Source organism: Lutra lutra, chromosome 5 (genome assembly GCF_902655055.1).
Source record: "Lutra lutra chromosome 5, mLutLut1.2, whole genome shotgun sequence".
In the NCBI taxonomy this organism is placed as follows: domain Eukaryota; kingdom Metazoa; phylum Chordata; class Mammalia; order Carnivora; family Mustelidae; genus Lutra; species Lutra lutra.
The window spans coordinates 88,978,159-88,997,302 of NC_062282.1; the positions used below are offsets into that span (position 1 = coordinate 88,978,159).

At 39.9% G+C, this 19,144-nt stretch overlaps 1 protein-coding gene across 1 annotated transcript in view; it reads left to right on the plus strand.

Moving 5' to 3' along the window:
• Positions 1-2,824: 2,824 nt before the first annotated feature.
• RAB3C (RAB3C, member RAS oncogene family) overlaps positions 2,825-19,144 on the plus strand; it is a 645,683-nt gene continuing 629,363 nt past the window's right edge. The window contains exon 1 of the mRNA XM_047729420.1: positions 2,825-2,913. The gene's annotated coding sequence lies outside the window, so the exon portion shown is untranslated. The remainder of the gene's footprint in view (positions 2,914-19,144) is intronic.

Genomic DNA, 19,144 nt, shown 5'->3' on the forward strand with positions numbered 1-19,144 from the left:
TTCTTAAGATCCAGGAAAAAAAAAAAAGTGAAACATAAATGCAAATATCAAAGAAAGAGCTCATATTTAAATGAAATGCTGATCCATCATTTTCTATAGTAGATGTCTGTATAATCAGTTATTCCAAAAGCTCTTATTCAAGTCCTATTGAGTCAAGGCAGTCGAGTAGCCAATGATCAGCTTCATTCATAGAGACCATCCTGAAGATTCATTTGGTAGCTGATGACCAAGTCTAGTAAATTTGATATTTAAATTTTCTGAGTTGGTTAGCTCTAGGTCAATTCAGTGCTGTCAGGTTCTCCCTAAACAAATGAATGAACTTAGAATCTATCAAAAATTAAAAAAAAAAAAAAGTTTCAACACAAAACTGCCCACATGCCTCAAAGACTGCAAACTGATATTTTGAGAATTAGGTAAATGTGCTCTCGTTGTTTCACACCCACATCCTAAAAAAATATTTCCCTCAGAAAGAAACTATAGCAACTTAATTTACAAAACTAAAAATGTAATGGTATTGGTGTATAAGTAGGGGTTTTGGAACGTGCATGTTCCTAAGACTCTCTTGAGTGGTCATAAAAGATGCAGATCCCTGGCCTCACCCCAGAAACTCTGATTCAGGAAGAGATATTTTTAAAACCTTTCTCAAGTGGTTCTGATGCAGGTGGTCCAGAAACACTTCTTCAACAACACGGTTATAGACAATTAATAAAAAGATTGCAGCTCTTCCTATGTCCGTGCCTAGTAATGATCCTAGGTGTGCTTTGGCCTCTCAGCATTGGAATTCCTATGTGTCATATCCTGATGGGTGGCTGTGTGGCCCTCTTCCTCTACTTGGTTGGGTCTAAAGAAAGAAAAGTGGCCTATGGAGCTAGTATCACAGTTTTGTTTTGTTTTATACTTGACAACCTAGAGAGCCATGCCCTATTCTTTTGTAACTTGAGAAAAGGGGTCATTTTCTCCCTGATTTACCTCAGGAAGCCAAAGTCTGGTGTAAAGGCACCTGGCCAGCCATCACCATTCTCTCCCCTTTGAGGATGGGCTGATGGGGGGTGTGGTGGGAGACAGGGCTCTTCCAGAACTTGACCAGAAAAGTCCTTAACACTTAAACTTGTTAAAGGACAGATATCTTCTGACTCCCAGAAATACCCATCATCTAAAAAGACCTAACTTTTCAGTAAACATGAGGCAGAAATAGGAAAATTTAAAAAGCAGCCAAAGAGATTTCCTCTTGGCTCTACCATGACAGCTGTTGTTTTCCACTAAATGATAATGAGCAATCAGCAAGTAGCTCACCTACCAAATGCTGAAACCATTTTCCAGGGAAGCCTATGTTTCCGTTTTAGGGAAATATAACTGTTTGCATTTCTTTATCTGTAATCTCTTACCAAACTTCCTAGGGAGCCATATCTCTTATTTATACCAAGGAGAGAAGTTTTTCTTGTAGCTACAGGGATGAGGAGGGGAGGTGAAGACAAACAAGTAAACCAGAAACAGCACTTGCCTCAGGAGGAGAAGCCATTTATTTTGAGAAGTAAAGACTCGCAGAATATTCTCAGATATCAAATCGAGAACTTTGCTTGTTTTTTCCTCATGTTGTCTAGAAAATAATTAGCTTAATCTTTGATGCATGCTCCGCACTCTTAATCCTTGGAGACACAAGAGTAGAAATGTAAAATTAGCCTTGCCTTGCTCAAGTTGGGAAGGAAATGTGAGTCCTCTATAATTTGAAAAGTTAAGAGGGAATAAATCACACCATTTGCTTCATTCTTCATCTGGAAAATGTTCACGAGTCCCCAGATCGTCTGCATTCCAAATATCTGATCATGAAGGCCACAGATTCTTAGATGAGAATACAGATCCAGCATCTCAGGGACACATTCAAATACCACATAATGACTCACAGTTGATCAAGCACTTGTGTGTATTCAACCGCTGACTTCCGCCGTCACGTAACCCGGTGCTGCTCGGGAGTTCCAGCACGTGACTGCCCTTAGCACAAAGGACTGGCCCCTCCCCTCTTCCCCTTTGGTGTCCAGACTCCAGCTAAGTTGCACTTTCTGTATATTTGTTTTGGATCTGCCTAGATCTGTGTGTGGCTGTGAAGATTTGTCAGAGGAAGCTTGGATAAGTGCTCTCCGTGTGACCGTGGTTATGCCTTCGGTGGGAACAGCAAACTGCACTCTTCAATTAACTACATAGGCCAGGTATTATCCTCCAGGTGGAGCTGAGACCACTGAAACACTGACACTATTAAGCCAACAGTTTAAATTACATGTCCCTATCTAAGTCATTCAAAAAAAACCTAACGCTACTAAATGGATACCTTTAAGTGCATGAAAACTAGAACATAATTTCTATTATTATGACCTTTGAAAAAGAATGCAATCTTTTCTTGAATGTAAAAAGCTATATGGTAGCGTGGACCATGTATGTGTTGTGCCCACACTTGATGTGTGTCTACTTCCTTGTGTAAAACAATACAGCCAGGAAACCAAGTTGATCTGAAGACAATTTAAGCTACAGGGTAAGAACCTAGCAGAGAAGCTGCCCAGAACTGATGCTGAGTGCTCTGTCTGTTCACCCTGCCCCCTCACCATGAACGCTACTTGGAACTGAAGATGAATAAATATTGGCTATTTTAGGCTTTGGTTGTGAGGAATTCCAGAGAGAATATTTTATAGTTTGCTTGGATACTTTTCAGATATGCTGTTGGGCAACTTCAGCTCTGTACTTTGAGTATTTGTTAATTCATAATCGATTAAAAGCCTGCTATTTGCCAAGTCTGTAATAGACAGTGAAAATAGAGAGTCACAGAGGAAGACCCTCCCTGCCTTTGAGGATCTTATAGTTCAATGGGAGGTTCAGAGATGAACACTGATCATTTCGTTACTGGATTTGCAAGTTAACTGAGAGGTAAGAGCTGGGACTGCTCAAACCCTTGGAAAGTTTGAAGAGGCCACCAGGGTAGCCCTCTGCTATGTGGTAACTGTGAAGTAAGAATTTGTCTGATAATAATGTGGAGAAAGGGGAGGATAATTTTGGCTGACGAGGAATATGGCGGAGGCACTGAGGAGAGTTTGGAACAGGGAAGGAGTTGCAAATACTGTCGTTAGACTAAGTGAGGGAGTACGTAATATGAGCTGAGGCTGGGGGAAATCAGCAGGGACCTGATAAGGCTAAGGAGTTTGGATTTTATCCTGAGGGTAATGGGCAGCCATCGAAAGATTCTAATGGGAAATGACATGATCAGATTGGCAGTTTGGAAAATTAATTCCCACAGCCTTAGGGAAGATAAATTGAGGAGAGATTATCTTGGAGGCAGGACGAAGTAGTTAGGAGGTAATTACGGTAGAGAAAAAAACATGAGAAGGAACTGAATAAGTTTGGGTTAGCTGAGCGCCATCAGCAGGGACATGACGCAGCCTCAGGGCGTGAACAATATATGTGCATACTGGGCAGCCAGAGTTTGCACAGATGATCTTACTATACACTCTTTGAGGAGATGTGTCTACACTAATAGACATGATTGATTCATTTCCATGCGTCTTTTCCCATGCATACTCCTCAGCACAGGTGTTAGTGAGCAGAGCTTGATAATTAATTGCTGTTTCATAGTTTTCCATAAAACTGGGCTTGGGGAATAGAGATTAATGAGGGTCTTCCTCCCCCTTCTTGTCTACTCAGCTCCTCATTTATGAGCTTGGTAGATAGATAAACAGAGATGAGGAAACCCCAAGTTAATGCTAACTCTCCTATTCAGATTTTATTTTTACCATCTTTGCTTGAAATCATGCCAACCAAGTAATTAAATGCTATCAAAATGGTGGTGTCTGGGGCGCCTGGGTGGCTCAGTGGGTTAAGCCGCTGCCTTCGGCTCAGGTCATGATCCCAGGGTCCTGGGATCGAGTCCCTCGTCGGGCTCGCTGCTCAGCAGGAAGCCGGCTTCCCTTCCTCTCTCTCTGCCTGCCTCTCTGCCTACTTGTGATCTCTCTCTGTCAAATAAATAAATAAGATCTTCAAAATGGTGGTGTCATGATTTGGTATTAATTGGACTTGCCAATGACTTACAGAATCTTGATGTGACTGTAAGAGTATTTTAGATATGGCAGGACTTGGGGAGGATTTCCTTTTTCATTAATGACTTGGTAAGCCTAGTAAGTCAGTGGTGGAGAACAAGAAGATAAATGCAAATATTGACTAAAATATTTGAATCACCAGATTCCAGAATAAGAAATGTATTTCTGCACAAAACCAAGTCAACTATGTTGTGCACTTAGTAATGGATAACTAGACAAAATAACTTGAGCACTTTCTCTGCACCAAGAACTATGCAGTGTCTATCTGCATGCGTATAAATGTCTTATTTTCTCATTTAAGAACTTGTTTGCCTCAAGTTAAAGCAACCTCTAAAAGTTAGGGTTTATCCCCAGATGTTCTGACATCAAATGTTAAGCCCTTTCCTCTATCCTGTTTATTTCCCATGCCTGCTTGCTCTGAAATAGGTATGCATTTCCTTCTTTGGGGAGCAGGGAGTATTTCCATGCCACGTGAGCCTTTCAGGGACTCAACCACTCTTGTGTTTCACTGCTGAAGGAGGTTTTTATCCTAACTGGTCTGAATATTTCAAGTGGTTTTGGTTGTCAGTCACAGTCATATGGAGGACAGCAAAGTTTTCATTTCCTCAGTTACGTGGAAGTAATACCTCTAAGCGTATTTTAAGCTGATCTCTTCATATAGGCAGATTTTGTGCTAAGCACGTTTGATTAGTTCGTCTAAGCTTCACCCTAATGTGTATGAGACACATCTCTCCCAGTTTCACAGGTACAGGAATTGGATTGCAAACCTTGAGCAGTTCACGCAGGGTCCTTGGATACTGAGTTGCGAGGCCAGGACTCAAATTCCGGTTTGCCTGCCTCCAGAACCCAAGAGTTCAAGCTTCACACTAGAGCATCTTGTACTTAAAAATCGACTGCTAGAGCACTGCCACTCAAAGTAGCCAGTCCATAAACAGTCACTGGTCCCTAAGGGCACAAGAGAACTTGCCCCACAATGTAAACTGATGTACCTCTTCCTTTATGGGGGAAGCTACACCGTTTTAAGAAAAAGTGCCAGCTTCCTGGTCCAGTTGGCTTACATCCTGGCCAAGCTTCTGCTTATCTTGTTGCAGCCCAGTAACAAAGAATCCCAAACAGACTGGTTCAGAGACCACATTTGAAACTTGCAATAAACCGGGTAGCTGTGGGCCTGCCCATTCATCTGATGATAAAGACCTACCGAAGCTGTAACAACACATTTCTTGTGCCCATAAGTGCCTCATGGTTAGCAGGAAAAAAGAAGCTTTCATAGACATATCTGGAAATTTCTAATGAGATGCATAAATCTTCTTTTTTAAAAATGGTCCATCAGAGGTTGTATTCCAAAATGAAGCTAACTTTCTGTTTTGAGATCTGAAGTACATATAGTTCTGCGACTATTCTGATTTTAAATACTATGCTTGTAGGAGTAACAGTAACTACATTGTTCAGTGATTTGGCCGCAGGGTATGTTTAGTTCATGTTTACATTTTTCTTTCATACAATCCTTAAAATTATGAGTAAAGTGCTTCCTGGAAATTCTATATATATAGACACGAATCAAATGAAAATAATAGGAAGGAGATAGAGAATCGAATGAACAATTACCTAATTTTTTCAAGACCGACGTCTTTAATATGCTTTCCATGGGATGTTAGACAGGTTTTGAGAAGCATGAATCCCAAGTGTCATATGATTCTGAGGTTAGCAGGGGTTTTGTCAGACTCTTTCCTTCATACAAGGCCATTTGCCACTTATGCCTGGGGCATAAAAATTTCTATATGACATCCCTAGATGATTGCTTTCTCTTTGTTTCTTCCTCCCTTTTTTCTTCCAGTCTCTCTCTCTCATTTTCTCTCTCCCTCTCTTATTAAGAAAACTTGTCTGTTCAAAATAAAGTTCAGTGCCTCTGTAAATTCCAAGAAGGCAAGGAAACCATGACTTTAGTTAATCTTCATTGTTGAGGTAGGAGCAATTTTGAACTCAGTAGGGTTCTGTGTATTCACTTCCACAGTATATTGAGATTTCTTATATAATTTTAGAAACTGTGGTATGCTGATGCCCATTAGTCTTAGAACACAAACTTTTGCAATTTTGAATGATGCAAAGATTTACCATTGTTGTATTTTTTGCCTGTCCTCTATCAGGTGCTTGATCAGGAATGCAACATGAATTTGTGTAACAAAGCAGGAATTATTTATACAAGGTAAAGCCTTTAAAATAAGAAATGTTTACTGAGCATCAATTTTGCACAAGTAATTAGGAAAAGGCTTGGCCCTTGCTCTCAGAGGTGCTGTTGAACAATGTCATTTTTCCGTCTAAGCTGTAATTCTGTTTAGGAATTAAAGAGCAAAGGTTCTGGGGCGCCTGGGTGGCTCAGTGGGTTAAGGCCTCTGCCTTCGGCTCGGGTCATGATCCCAGGGTCCTGGGATGGAGCCCCATGTCGGGCTCTCTGCTCTGCGGGGAGCCTGCTTCCTCCTCTCTCTCTCTCTATCTGCCTGTCTGCCTACTTGTGATCTCTGTCTGTTGAATAAATAAATAAAATCTTTAAAAAAAAAAAAAAAAAAAGCAAAGGTTCTGAATGGCACTTTTTTTTTTCTCCCTTCCTAAGAATCAATAGGCAATTACACTGACCTGGAAAGCAAAATAAACTCACCCCAATATATCAGTTTACCATTTAGAGGACAGCACACAATTTTTTTTTTTTTTTTTAATTTATTTTTTTGACAGAGAGAGAGAGAGGGAGAGAGATCACAAGTAGGCAGAGAGGCAGGGGGAAGCAGGCTCCCTGCTGAACAGAGAGTGCGATGCAGGCCTCAATCCAAAGACCCTGAGATCATGACCTGAGCTGAAGGCAGAGGCTTAACCCACTGAGCCACCCAGGCGTCCCAACAGCACACACTTTTACATGCTGACTGAAACATGTGCTTCTATAGTCATTTTTTAACTCATGTGAGAAGAACTTCTTTATACACCATGAAAGGTATTATCCTTAACTTACAAAGTAAAAGATTTTAAATAATCAAATAATTCTTTCAAAATATGATAACTTGTCCCCCCCGCCTTTTTTTTTTTAACAGCAAACATATTGAGGTTTGCTAAAATTTGTTGTCCTTGGCGTCTGGACCTAGAATAATCTTCTATCACATCTTTGATGATGTAACTTTGGCCATCCTCTTTCACTCAACAGAGTAAATCTTTGGTCAAGCAGCTTAATGACAACCATAGTTGACTTTGCTATAGCCTCTGCCAGTTCCAGCGTAGGGCTATTATTCTCATTTTACCTTTGAGAAAACTGAAGCTAAGAGGGCTGAGAGTCTGTGAAGCCCAGACTTACAGTTGTCTCTCTGTGTTCAGATCCGTGGCTTGTCCAATATGTGATTTGGGGCAAGTTACTTAATTTTTTTTTTCAGTTTCTCCATGAGTAAGGTGGGGTAATGACAGGACCTGCCTTCCTGGTTGTTGTGACAACTCGAGCTAATTAGTGTATGCTAGATACTTAGACCAGTGCCTGGCATATAGTAAAACTACACCTAGGTCAACATTTGGACCCAGATTTCTGACTGCATCTAGTGTTCCTTTCATTACACTAGTGTTTCAGTTATGGCTTATCTCACCACTTCCTGTGGTGGTTGATGGAGTACTGGACCACAGGGAATAGCAGCGCCTTCTTCTGCTGTAATTTCTACAGCTTCTTGAATTCAACATAATCTAGGCAATAACACTATCAATGAAAACAATTCATTTAGAAAGGCGTCCAGTGGGCCAGGATCAGTATCCAATGCTTTACATGTGTTTCTCTACTCAATTTTCATAGCAGATATACTTATTCTCATTTTACAAATGGAGAAATGGAAGCACCAAGAGATTTGTACATCTAATCAGAGGACAGTAGTATGTATCACATCTGACTTAATAATAGCATCCTTGGAGTAAAACAGGAATGTGCCTAACCATATTAAGCAATCTGATCATCAGAGCTCATCTTCATCTATTACCCCCTTTTTGTGCTCTGAAGCTCGTGGACTTTTTCAAGAAGTAGTGGTGGGTAGCATGGGGGGAATGGATGGATCAGGTGTAGGTCATGACAGTAATAAGCTGACTGTGTACAGCATGATGACAGAGGAGGAAGCAGGAGAAATTTAAGAAGTTCACCTAATAACTTAAAAACACTCCATTCTGGGATATTTCAGAAAAGGGGAGGTGGCCTACACACCTCAGTAACCCCTCAAACATTGGTGTCTACTAGTGCTGGAGTCATGAGCATTCGTAACAGTGGCAGAACTTCCTCCAGAAAATGTAAGATTCTGCTTTGTGTCCTCTTTCTAGTGCACATTTTGGAGAATTTTTACTCTCAAATAGTAAATAACCATTTGGGTTTTAGAGGGGTAAGGTCCAATTATTTGGACTGTTTCCATACTTTTAACCACACTCTTTAAATCTAACCTTTGGAGCAGTAGGGATGCCTGAATTCAGAACTTGGGGGAACCTGAGAGTTTCCTGTGACTAATGATTTGGATCAAATAATAGCATTCTATAAATATTTTGAGTATTTTTTTTTTTTTTTGTCTCCATGACATCACTATATTGATCAGCTCCTGTTCAGTGTCCTTCTTTGAAAATCATCGATCACTTCTCAGGTCATCATCATTAATTACATTTGCAATTTGTTTGTGAAATGTTACAGGCTTTTCCCTTCTTTGCCCAATTGAGTTATTTCAATGTGATTACATCCACTGATCCTTTCCAGCCTGGCATAATCAGGTTCTTTGCCACCAGGGTCAAGTTGGGTTTTGTTATGTTAGTAAGTGACTGAAGGTTATTCATAGAGCAGGGTAGAAGCAGGGTTACCTCAGTTTTCCTCCTGCTTAAATATTAGTGCTTGCTGTCTTCATTGAGTCATCAGATGGCACTTTAATACACACCAACAATAAGCAGAACCTGTGGATTCTATTCCTCAAGTTAGTAGAGTTTGAAGAAGTCACAGTCTCTGCATTGTGACTGCATCCCAAGGGGAACCTTCTTGCATTGTTGGTGGGAATGCAAGCTGGTGCAGCCACTGTGGAAAACAGTATGGAGGTTCATAAGAAAGTTGAAATTAGAACTTCCCTGTGATCCAGCATTGAACTACTAAGTATTTACCCAAAGGATTAAAAAAAATTTGAAGGGCTACATGCACCCCAATATTTATAGTAGCATTATCAGCAATAGCCAAACTATGAAAAGAGTCCAAATGTCTATTGACTGATGAATGGATAAAGAAGAGGTGGGATATATCTATATCTGTATCTATCTATCTATCTGTCTACATCTATATCTATGTGTCTATATACTGGAATATTATCTGACCATTGAAAAGAATGAAATCTTGACATTTGCAATGACATAGATGGAACTAGAGGATATTATGCTAAGTGAAATAAGTCAGTCAAAGAAAGGCAAACACATGATTTCGCTCAGAAAACAGATGAACATATGGGAAGGGGGGAAAAAGAGAGAAGAAAACAAACTATAAGAGACTCTCAAGGATAGAGAACAAACTGAGGGTTGATGAAGGGAGTTGGGTGGGGAATGTGCTAGATGGGTGATGGGGATTAAGGAGGGCACTTGTGAAGAGCACTTGTTGTGATGGGTGATGTAAGTGATGAACCACTGAATTCTACTCCTGAAACTAGTATTGCATCATATGTTAAATACCTGGAGTTTAAATAAAAATTTGAAAAGAAAAAATATTTTAATTGAAAAAAAAAAAAGTAGAACTGTATTATTGCAGTTCCCTTCCAGTCACTAGGGATGCAGGAAAGATAAATGAGGTGACCTGTGCAGAATGTGTGGAAGCCCTCAAAACATGTATCAGCTGGTGGCGATTCTTTTCTTGTTGGGATTGTTGTCTCCCAAGCCCTTCTCCACTAGCAGTCATTACTGTGCTCCAATGGACTGGTGCAGCAGTGAAGCTGAAGTCAGTGGGGTTTACACAGAAAGTCAAAAAATAGCAGGATTAGATTTACCAATTCAGCATTTAGAAATCAGATATGGAGGGATTTCTTTCTGAGGTAGGACATCAACCAATTATGAGCAAACATTACAGTGTAATATTAAAGCCATATTTAACATTGTTTTCCCCTTATCTGCCTCCACCAAGCAACTTCCCTTCCTTTCCACCTTTAATGTCAGGGGACAGCCATGATGAGCTATGGATAAATTCAGTGGTGGGGAGGTTTAAAGATTTTGAGATTCTGGGGCACCTGGGTGGCTCAGTGGGTTAAGCCTCTGCCTTCGGCTCAGGTCATGATCTCAGGGTCCTGGGATTGAGCCCCACATTGGGCTCCTTGCTCAGCGGGGAGTCCACTTCTCCTTCTCCCCTTGCTCATGCTCTCTCTCTCTCTCTCTCACTTGCTTACTCTCTCTCTCTAAAATAAATAAAATCTTAAAACAAAACAAAACAAAAAAGACTTTGAGATGCCACCCACATTTTGAGGGCACACTATTTTAGTCAGCACTAACCCACCTCTGGGTGGAGTCAGCATCTTCCCAAGCTAGGATGAGATGTGAAGAGGCATACAGGTTCTCTCCACCACAATCAACCCCATTAATACAGAAGTATATTTTACAGTCGCTCTTAGACATAAAGCCATATTTCTAGAAAGTCTAAGAATATCTAAACTCATCAAATTAAAGGACATAAGTGGATACCTGATGTGCTTCCTAGCACATGGCTGATGAACATGAACCCTTCCCTGTCCTCCTTCATTAGCAATAATTACTGTGCCTGATAGACTGACATTATTAGCACCTGGTGACAAGAACACAGAGTGGATGGGGTTAGAAAGTGGGGAGAGTCAGGCAGTGCAGAAAGTCATGAACAAGACCCCCTAGAGGAAGTGGGAAACCCTAGGGTTTCAGGGGATTTTCATGAGAACTTCAGGGAAAACAGAGCTTAGAGCCCTGAGAACTCTAACGTGGGCAGTCCCAGATGTTGTGATCATGTTGTACTTCTAGAGAAGGATCAGTACATTCCAGTGATCTAGTCCCCCTTTGAGGTCAGGGGAAGATAAAAAGAGAATTGATGAGTTCAAATGCCAATGTTTTTATACATTGAATCAGTTAGGGTACAGTTGCCTGTAGGGGGCCCAGAGAACAACACTGTCTCAGATTTCTGTGTCTAGGGAGAGCAGAGTGGGAGACTTCATGGTAAAATCATACAAACAAACTCTTATTCCACAAAAGAATTTGCAAATAACTTCTCATAATCTCTGCCAAAGGTAGCTCTTAGCATTTCTATTTAGACAATGGAAATATACCAGTGACTTGGCACTGCTTGCTCTGAAATTCATATTATCTTCTGCTGCATTTGTTCCTAGCAGAATATGCATGCACATGCGTGTGACCTCTAGGACAGAGATCCAGTCATCACAGAGAAAGCATCTACTTTGAGTTTAACACGTTTCTTGTGTTATCTATGGTATCTTGTTAACTCCCATAACTACCCTGTGGAGTATGGATTATTATCATCCATTCACTGATGAGGAAACTGCAGGTCAAAGAATTTCAATGACGTATTTAACATCCTACAGGTAAACGTGGCCAAGACCATCTCTAGGAACCCAGGTCGTTCATCACAAGTTCATTTTCTGCATAGGAGCTATTTCCATCGAATGTTCTGTGAGGGAGGTCATTGGGATTAAGAGTAAAGGAAGGCAGCCAAAGCTAGAATGACAATCTTCTACGACCCTCTATTTTATAGTCTTTTTTTTAAAAATAGAGTTGGAAGGAAAAGTAAACCTTCTCTCTTTTTTAGGTAAAAATGATTAGAACTATACAAGGAAAGAAATGATGGGCAGGGTGATTACAGGTTAGCTAAGGTGACACAGTAAAATGGTTATAATACTTTTAAAATACAATATTTAGGGACACCTGTGTGTCTCAGTTGGTTAAGTGTTTGCCTTCGGCTTGGGTCGTGAAACCATGGTCCTGGGATCCAGCCCCACGTGGGGCTCCCTGCTCCCATGTGGGGAGCCTGCTTCTCCCTCTGCCGGCTGTTCCCCGATTTGTGCTCTCTCTCTGACAAATAAATAAATAAAATCTTATACAATATTTATACGCCACCAATAAAAATGTATACCCTTCCCTCTACCGGGGCACGTGGGTGGCTCAGTGTGTTAAGCCTCTGCCTTTGGCTCGGGTCATGATCTCAGGGTCCTGGGATCGAGCCCCACATCGGGCTCTCTGCTCAGCGGGGAGTCTGCTTCCTCCTCTCTCTCTCTGCATGCTGCTCTACCTATTTGTGATCTCTGTCTGTCAAATAAATAAATAAAATCTTGAAAAAAAAGAGTTTAGAATCCATGGTAATTTCAACTCCAGCTAAATCAGTTTTTGCTACTTTTGTTTTTTTTATCCATCTCCATAGAATATTAGCAATTTTAAATTATAGAAGTCATAAACTCCAGGATATCTATTTTTTTCAGCCAGGAAGCTGGGTGCAGATATGTTATGACTGACCGAGAAGCGGAGTTATGAATGTCTTAGAGTTAAGCTGAAAATCCTAGTCAGTTCTTTCCTAGACTTCTCATCTCTTCCCTGCCAATCTACTTTATTATTTCCTTCAAATTTGGATTCAGTCTGTTTAAGGAAGTCTTTCCTAGTTAATTCTTATCCTTGACCACTGTCTTACTCAACATTGCTTTGAACATTTAGGTATTATTGGTTATATTATAAATTCTAAAAACAGATCTCAAATCTATTTCATTCGGTAGCTCTGCTTTTTAGAGGCATTTTAGTGTTGTTCCCCCAACTAAACACCAAGTCTCTTTTATTACAAATACTTTGTAATAGTAGTTCCGTTTTACTTGGCAAAAGGGCATGCTAACATAGTTGTATACAGTAAATGGGAAAATGGAAATTTGCCATTGGAAAATTTTTTCCAGATTTAGGATGTGAATACCAAGGCATTTTCCCCTATGAGTTAGTGTGACTGATAACGCTGTTGAGAGTAGGATTTTTGTTGTCTTTCACTCCGCAATCAGTCGATCACACAGTAAGCTTGTTTCTGCAGGTATTTCTGTTGGAGTAAATAAGAGTTTGCATCTTAACTGGAAAAATATTTCATAGTAAAATAAGAGAATTCAAAGCATTAACCCAATGGCAAAATTAGGCAGAAACAGCCTCCATTTAGTATAAAGGTCAGTCAAAATACCTGACAATTTGATGAGAATGGTTATTCTATTTCTTTGTTATGGTGGAGAATGGCAAGATGGGTTAACTAAAGCCAGATTGTCTTTTGCTTTAAGTGCAGTAGGTGCAAGCTGAGCTGAGGATGATAAAAGATGTTTTTTTTTTTTTTTAAAGACTTTGAATGGTTATTATTTTTTTTTAATTTGATAGACAGAGATCACAAGTAGTCAGAGAGGCAGGCAGGAGAGAGAGGAGGAAGCAGGCTCCCTGCTAAGCAGAGAGCCCGATGCGGGGCTCGATCCTAGGACCCTGGGATCATGACCCGAGCCGAAGGCAGAGGCTTTAACCCACTGAGCCACTCAGGCGCCCTGATAAAAGATGTTTAATGGGGTTGGACCGGAAATATCCTTATGCTACCTAGTACATTCTGTGTGCCAGGGAGCAGACTCTAAGTGCAACTAGTGGGTAAGAGCACAGCAGGCCAAGAAAACATCATACTTATGCTACTGTGACATTCAAGGAAGGATAAAAATGTCATTCTCGAGCAAGTACGGAAGGATGCAATATTTTGCAGAATATGTTGAAGACAAGCATTGGCTCCATAAAGACTACAAAAAGTACTTTGGGTGTGTGCTGAACTAAAAAGTAAAAGCTATCTGCAAATCGTGAGGGGGACTTAAAATGAGCCAGATACATTCCATCATAGAACCACATCAGCCAAGGAACTTCCCATGGCTCACCCAAAAGAAGGTTAACAGAATTGGATAAGACACCAGATTCAATTAGGGAAAATTACTGGATCCTTACTGAAAGTTTATCTTGTTATCTCCAATATTTAAAAATATAAATGTAGAAGTTAATGCACTGAAAATTATTCCTGCCAGAAATCCACAGTTTAGCACCGACAAGATAGAGATTTAAATATATGATAGTGCCTCTCTCCTACCTCCTCTGTGCAGAGGCTTTTAGAATAATGATGTACATGCTGTCTATAAGAGAGAGAAATCTTGATCTTTTTTTAAAGCCAATAACCAGTCTCTACAATCATGAATCCTATAGTTTTACCCTAAAAGAAGAGGGCATATGTTATAGATTGAATGTTTTTGTCCCTTCAGAAATCATATGTTAAATCCTAAATCCCAGTGTGATGATTTTGGGAGGTAGGATCTTTGGGAGGAGATTAGGTGATGAGGATGGAGCCCTCATAAATGGGAGTCATGCTCTTTTAGAAGAAATCCCAGGGAATTCCTTCCCTTTTCTGTCTTGTGAAGACACTGCCAGAGACAGCTCTCTGTGAACCCAGAAGTGAGGTCTCACCAGACATTGACTATACTAGCACTTTGATCTTGGAGTCCCCAGCTTTCAAAATTATAAGAAATAAATTTGTTGTTTATAAACCAACCAGACTATAGTGTTCTGTTATAATCCTGTAATGCCCAAATGGACTAAGACCTTATATGTAGGATTTGGGGATCCCTGGATTTCCTAGCAAAATCTCTTAGTTTCCTAGGGCTTCCTTAACCAAGTACCAAAAACAGGGTGACTTAGAACAACAGAAATGTGTTCATTCACATTCTGGAGGCTAAGTGTCCAAAATCAAGAGTTGGCAAGGGCCAGGTTCTCTCCAAAGGCCTTCCTTGTCTCTTCTAGCTTCCTGTGGTTGTAGGCAATCCTTGTCATGTTACCTTCTCCTAATCTTGACCTGAACTGGCTAACTATACTAGATTGCTTCCTCCCACTTCTGTGGTGAGGCCACCATGCATTTTCTTCTCTAAAACTTTGGTTTTGCATTGCCCTGGGTTTTATCTTGAGGCTGATAAATTTTGAGACTAAATCCGTAAGACACAAAGGCAGAACATATGAGGGCGTGAACATATTCCTTCCAGCAATAATTTACCCAGCAGCTGGTTAACGGGGAAATTCGCCCAACTAAACAATTTCTGTTGTCTGACACAAAGAATTTCTACCCCTTCCCCGTCTCTCTCTTCTCTGCTTTCTGATACATATTTTGACCCTAGGAGTAGCATTGGTCCTGTTCTTATTGTTTTCCAGTAGTGTGCCTTGTGCTTTACAGAGAGAGGTAAGTATTATCTCCATTTTATATGAAGAAACACATCATCAGAACAGTTAGTGGTGTGTCTCACATTACATAGGAAAATTCAATATGGCTGATTCCCAAATCCCTCTCATTCTATTTCACCATTCTGTGTCATGTCTTCCTTAAAAAAAAATTGGGGGGGGGGGGTGTATTTACTTCAAACTTCATGCTGAAGCAAAGAAGTTGAACAAACTAAAATCCCCAGTCTCCCTGGCACCTTCTTTCCACTCCTCCTGTCCTTAGTTACCAACACAGGGATACATAGAGCTTCTCACTATGAACAATTTAGGGTTTATCCTGATGTATTTTTCTCTATGCTTTTAAATATGTAGACAAATATATTTTTTCTCACATCTGAGTATTGCTTTTTTTTTTTTTAAAGATTTTATTTATTTATTTGACAGAGAGAGAGAGGTCACAAGTAGGCAGATAGGCAGGCAGAGAGAGAGGAGGAAGCAGGCTCCCCACTGAGCAGAGAGCCCGATGCAGGGCTCGATCCCAGGACCCTGGGACCACGACCTGAGCCGAAGGCAGAGGCTTTAACCCACTGAGCCACCCAGGCGCCCCTGAATATTGCTTTTTCCTACCTAAAAAATTTATCATGTTATGTATTTTACCACCCATTTGATCTTTTCATTTAATTTATATAATCATCTTTCCAGGTAATGCTTGCAAAAGTAATTTGTTTTTTTAATGTTTACCTGATTTTCCACAGAAAGAATGAATTAGAAAATTTTCAGTCATTCATCCATTGATGAGAAACTGCATTTTCCTATGCTTTTCTTGGTTAATTTGCTTGATTTGGGCCATTATAAAGCATGCTAAAATAAATGTATTTTGTATGGAATCCTAGGATTTTAATTTCTGTAAGTAGATTTCCCAAAGAAAATTATACTAGTTTATGTACTTAATAGAAAATTCCAGCTAACCTTCCAGACGTTTTGTAGCACTTCATTTCAGCATCAGCAATGCCTCAGAGAACCCATTTCCCTATACCATTCTCAATACTGGATATTATCAATTTTTATTTATTTATTTATTTATTTTTTGCAAAGCCAAGGGTGAAAATGGTCTCCATTCATTTTTACAAGACTGTTTTAGGTTTCGGCACAAGAGTGACGTCCACAGCAAATCTTTGTTTTGCAGTCAGGGGGGAAAAATGTACATGTCTGTGTGTGTATAAAGGCAAAATAAATTACATTGCTGGAAGGTGAAGGAGACAAATGGCTACTTAAACCGAGGAAAGCAACATATGTGATGGTTGAGGTGGAGGTTGACACGGGGTCCTTGTCTCTGAAATCAGGAAAATAACACCTGATTCTTAGCTACTAAAAGAACAGTAGGAAAATCAGTGAATTCATATCTTCAGCACATTCGGACATCCTTGGGAAAAATGCGCCGGAAATGCAAGATGTTTTAATTTTGTTCCACAAATTACATAATGCAATTTCAAAGTATGCACTACCGATCTTTTAAGGAACTCCAAACAAAAATTTCATGTTGCACATAAAAAGAATCTCATTAAAAAATCCATTGTCCTTATTATATAAGTTACATATCATTATTGGATGCTTGTCAGCTTTATTCTCATTGCAAGGGGCTACCGACACCTTCAGTCTGATTGTCATGGTCTAATTTCTAATTCTAATGTCCTTTAGGAGATACTGCATTCTAGTCATGGGCGGGGGGGAGATAGTTAAAAGGCCAAAGATATTCAGAAAGTGGGCTTTCTATGGGGAGGTGCTAGCAGGGTATTTCCAATTGTCCTGAATAGTGTGTATCTTTTGAGCAATTTTTAGCAAGCAAGGTGAAATGTTGCCGGTTTCAGGTAAAAGTCACCGGAATTGGTTTCTACATAAAAAATAAAGATTGGTTCACTGTGAGCAATTATGAAATATGTCACTTCAAATGTTCAACTTGGACTGGGATGCTCACAAGAGGACTGGCCTGAGACCAAATTAGTTGAACTTGTCTCTGCTTTGTCTTCCAACTGGTGAAGAGAAAATGACTCTCATTTAAGTTGTTTGGATTTTAGAGACTTTGTAAGTCCTACTTACCACTTAACATTTAATGAGTGTTCTAGGAATAAACACCCAACAAGTCATACCACAAATGCAGTGTGAGTGTGGGTGGTACCCCTCAGGCTCTGTTTTCCAATATGTCACCTTGTCTTTATAAATGTTCATATAGAGCAAAGAAAATGTAAATATGAGTATAGTTTGCAGCCAGACAATTATCTCATCAAATTGCATCTGGCTGATGGTTATAAGAGAAAGGAATAGTCTCTAGAAGATTGAAAGTGGCATCGTTTTTAGAATATTATAGCCAGAACCAACGAGAAGAGGATGAGTTTTAAAGGTAGAAAAATTTGAATTAGAGCCTGAGGTCACTGCCTATTCCCTGGGCCTGGAATTCTCTGTCTCCCAACTATTCATATAGCTGATTGCCTCACTTCAATCTAGAGTTTGAACTAATGTCACCTCAATAAAACCTACCCCATCTACCTAATTTTAACTGGAACCTATATCCTACATGGAACTCTGGATTTCCCTGTTCTTTTTATTTTTATGTATTATGTAGCACCTTTTAAGATACTTATTTTACTATACAGATATTTATTTTACTATAATATTTATCATCTTTTTTTCTTTCCAGTATATCATGTCCACAATGGCAGGATATTAGGATGTGTTTCATTCACTGATATATCTTAATACCTAGAACTGTTCCTGCAAAATAGGTGGGTTCAAACATATTTTTGGTGAATGAATAAATAGCTAAATCTAAATAACAGATTCTTGTTCAAGCCTTTCTCACTATTATGATGATTTCATGTGTATCAAGTTATTGGATTCGTTGCCACTGAGTCTTGAATTCTTCTGCTATTTTTAAAAGCTACAGTCATGTTGGCTAACTGCATTTAAATTAAAAAGAAAGATATACAGTCATATATAAAACTTTTAAAGAAAATAAAAATAATATCTGTGGTAAGGATTTTGAAAATGACATGAGCTTCAGTGGAATAGATAATCTGTCCTTTTAAAAACTTGCCTAGAGAAGGAATTTCCATGATCCCCCTCAAGGATTTCTTCAGTGTCTAATCAATCCTTCATTTCTTTCAGGCATCCAAGTTTTTTTCTTATCTCGTTTCCATTGACTGTATTTTTGTCTGGTTGATTCCTGATGACGTGCTTGGGGGAGTGGTTTCTCTTGTCTAGCCCTACTAGGGAAAGGATCTTTTCAGTCCAGCTTTCCTGTTGACTTATGTACGGTAGATTTTTCTTTGGTTTCAGTCCAGAGGTTAATGCTTTCCAAACCTCTCTTTAGAATTAGGGATGAAGTTAAGAAAGCAAAAGGTTTACTGAGGAGTAACATCTGAGAAAGGAAAGGGTTGGAAGGAGCTGTCAGTCTAGAATGAACCTAAGAAAGCCTCTACCATGAGAGCTTGTGGAGCAGAGATTATTCACTAGCTAAGTCCTAGTTTGGGCAGAAATGACAGGCCCTTGAACCACCACCTCGATCAATCATGAGGTGGAGTTGCCACAAAAAGAGTGCTCCCTCACTTCGAAACTTGAAGGGGGTCCAGAAGCCACTAAGCACAGGAGTCCTTCAGCTCACCATTCCTGAAGGAAGCAGCTATCCTATTCTGAAGGAGAATTGAACAGTTCATCTCCCTTTGCTGTCATAGCTCTACCCAGGTCTCCTTAGCACTCACCCTTCTCATGCATGTTGATGACAACTTTGTGCAGGCACTCGTGACCGGTCACTGCCAGATTTCTCTGATGTGCTTGGCTGGTATGCA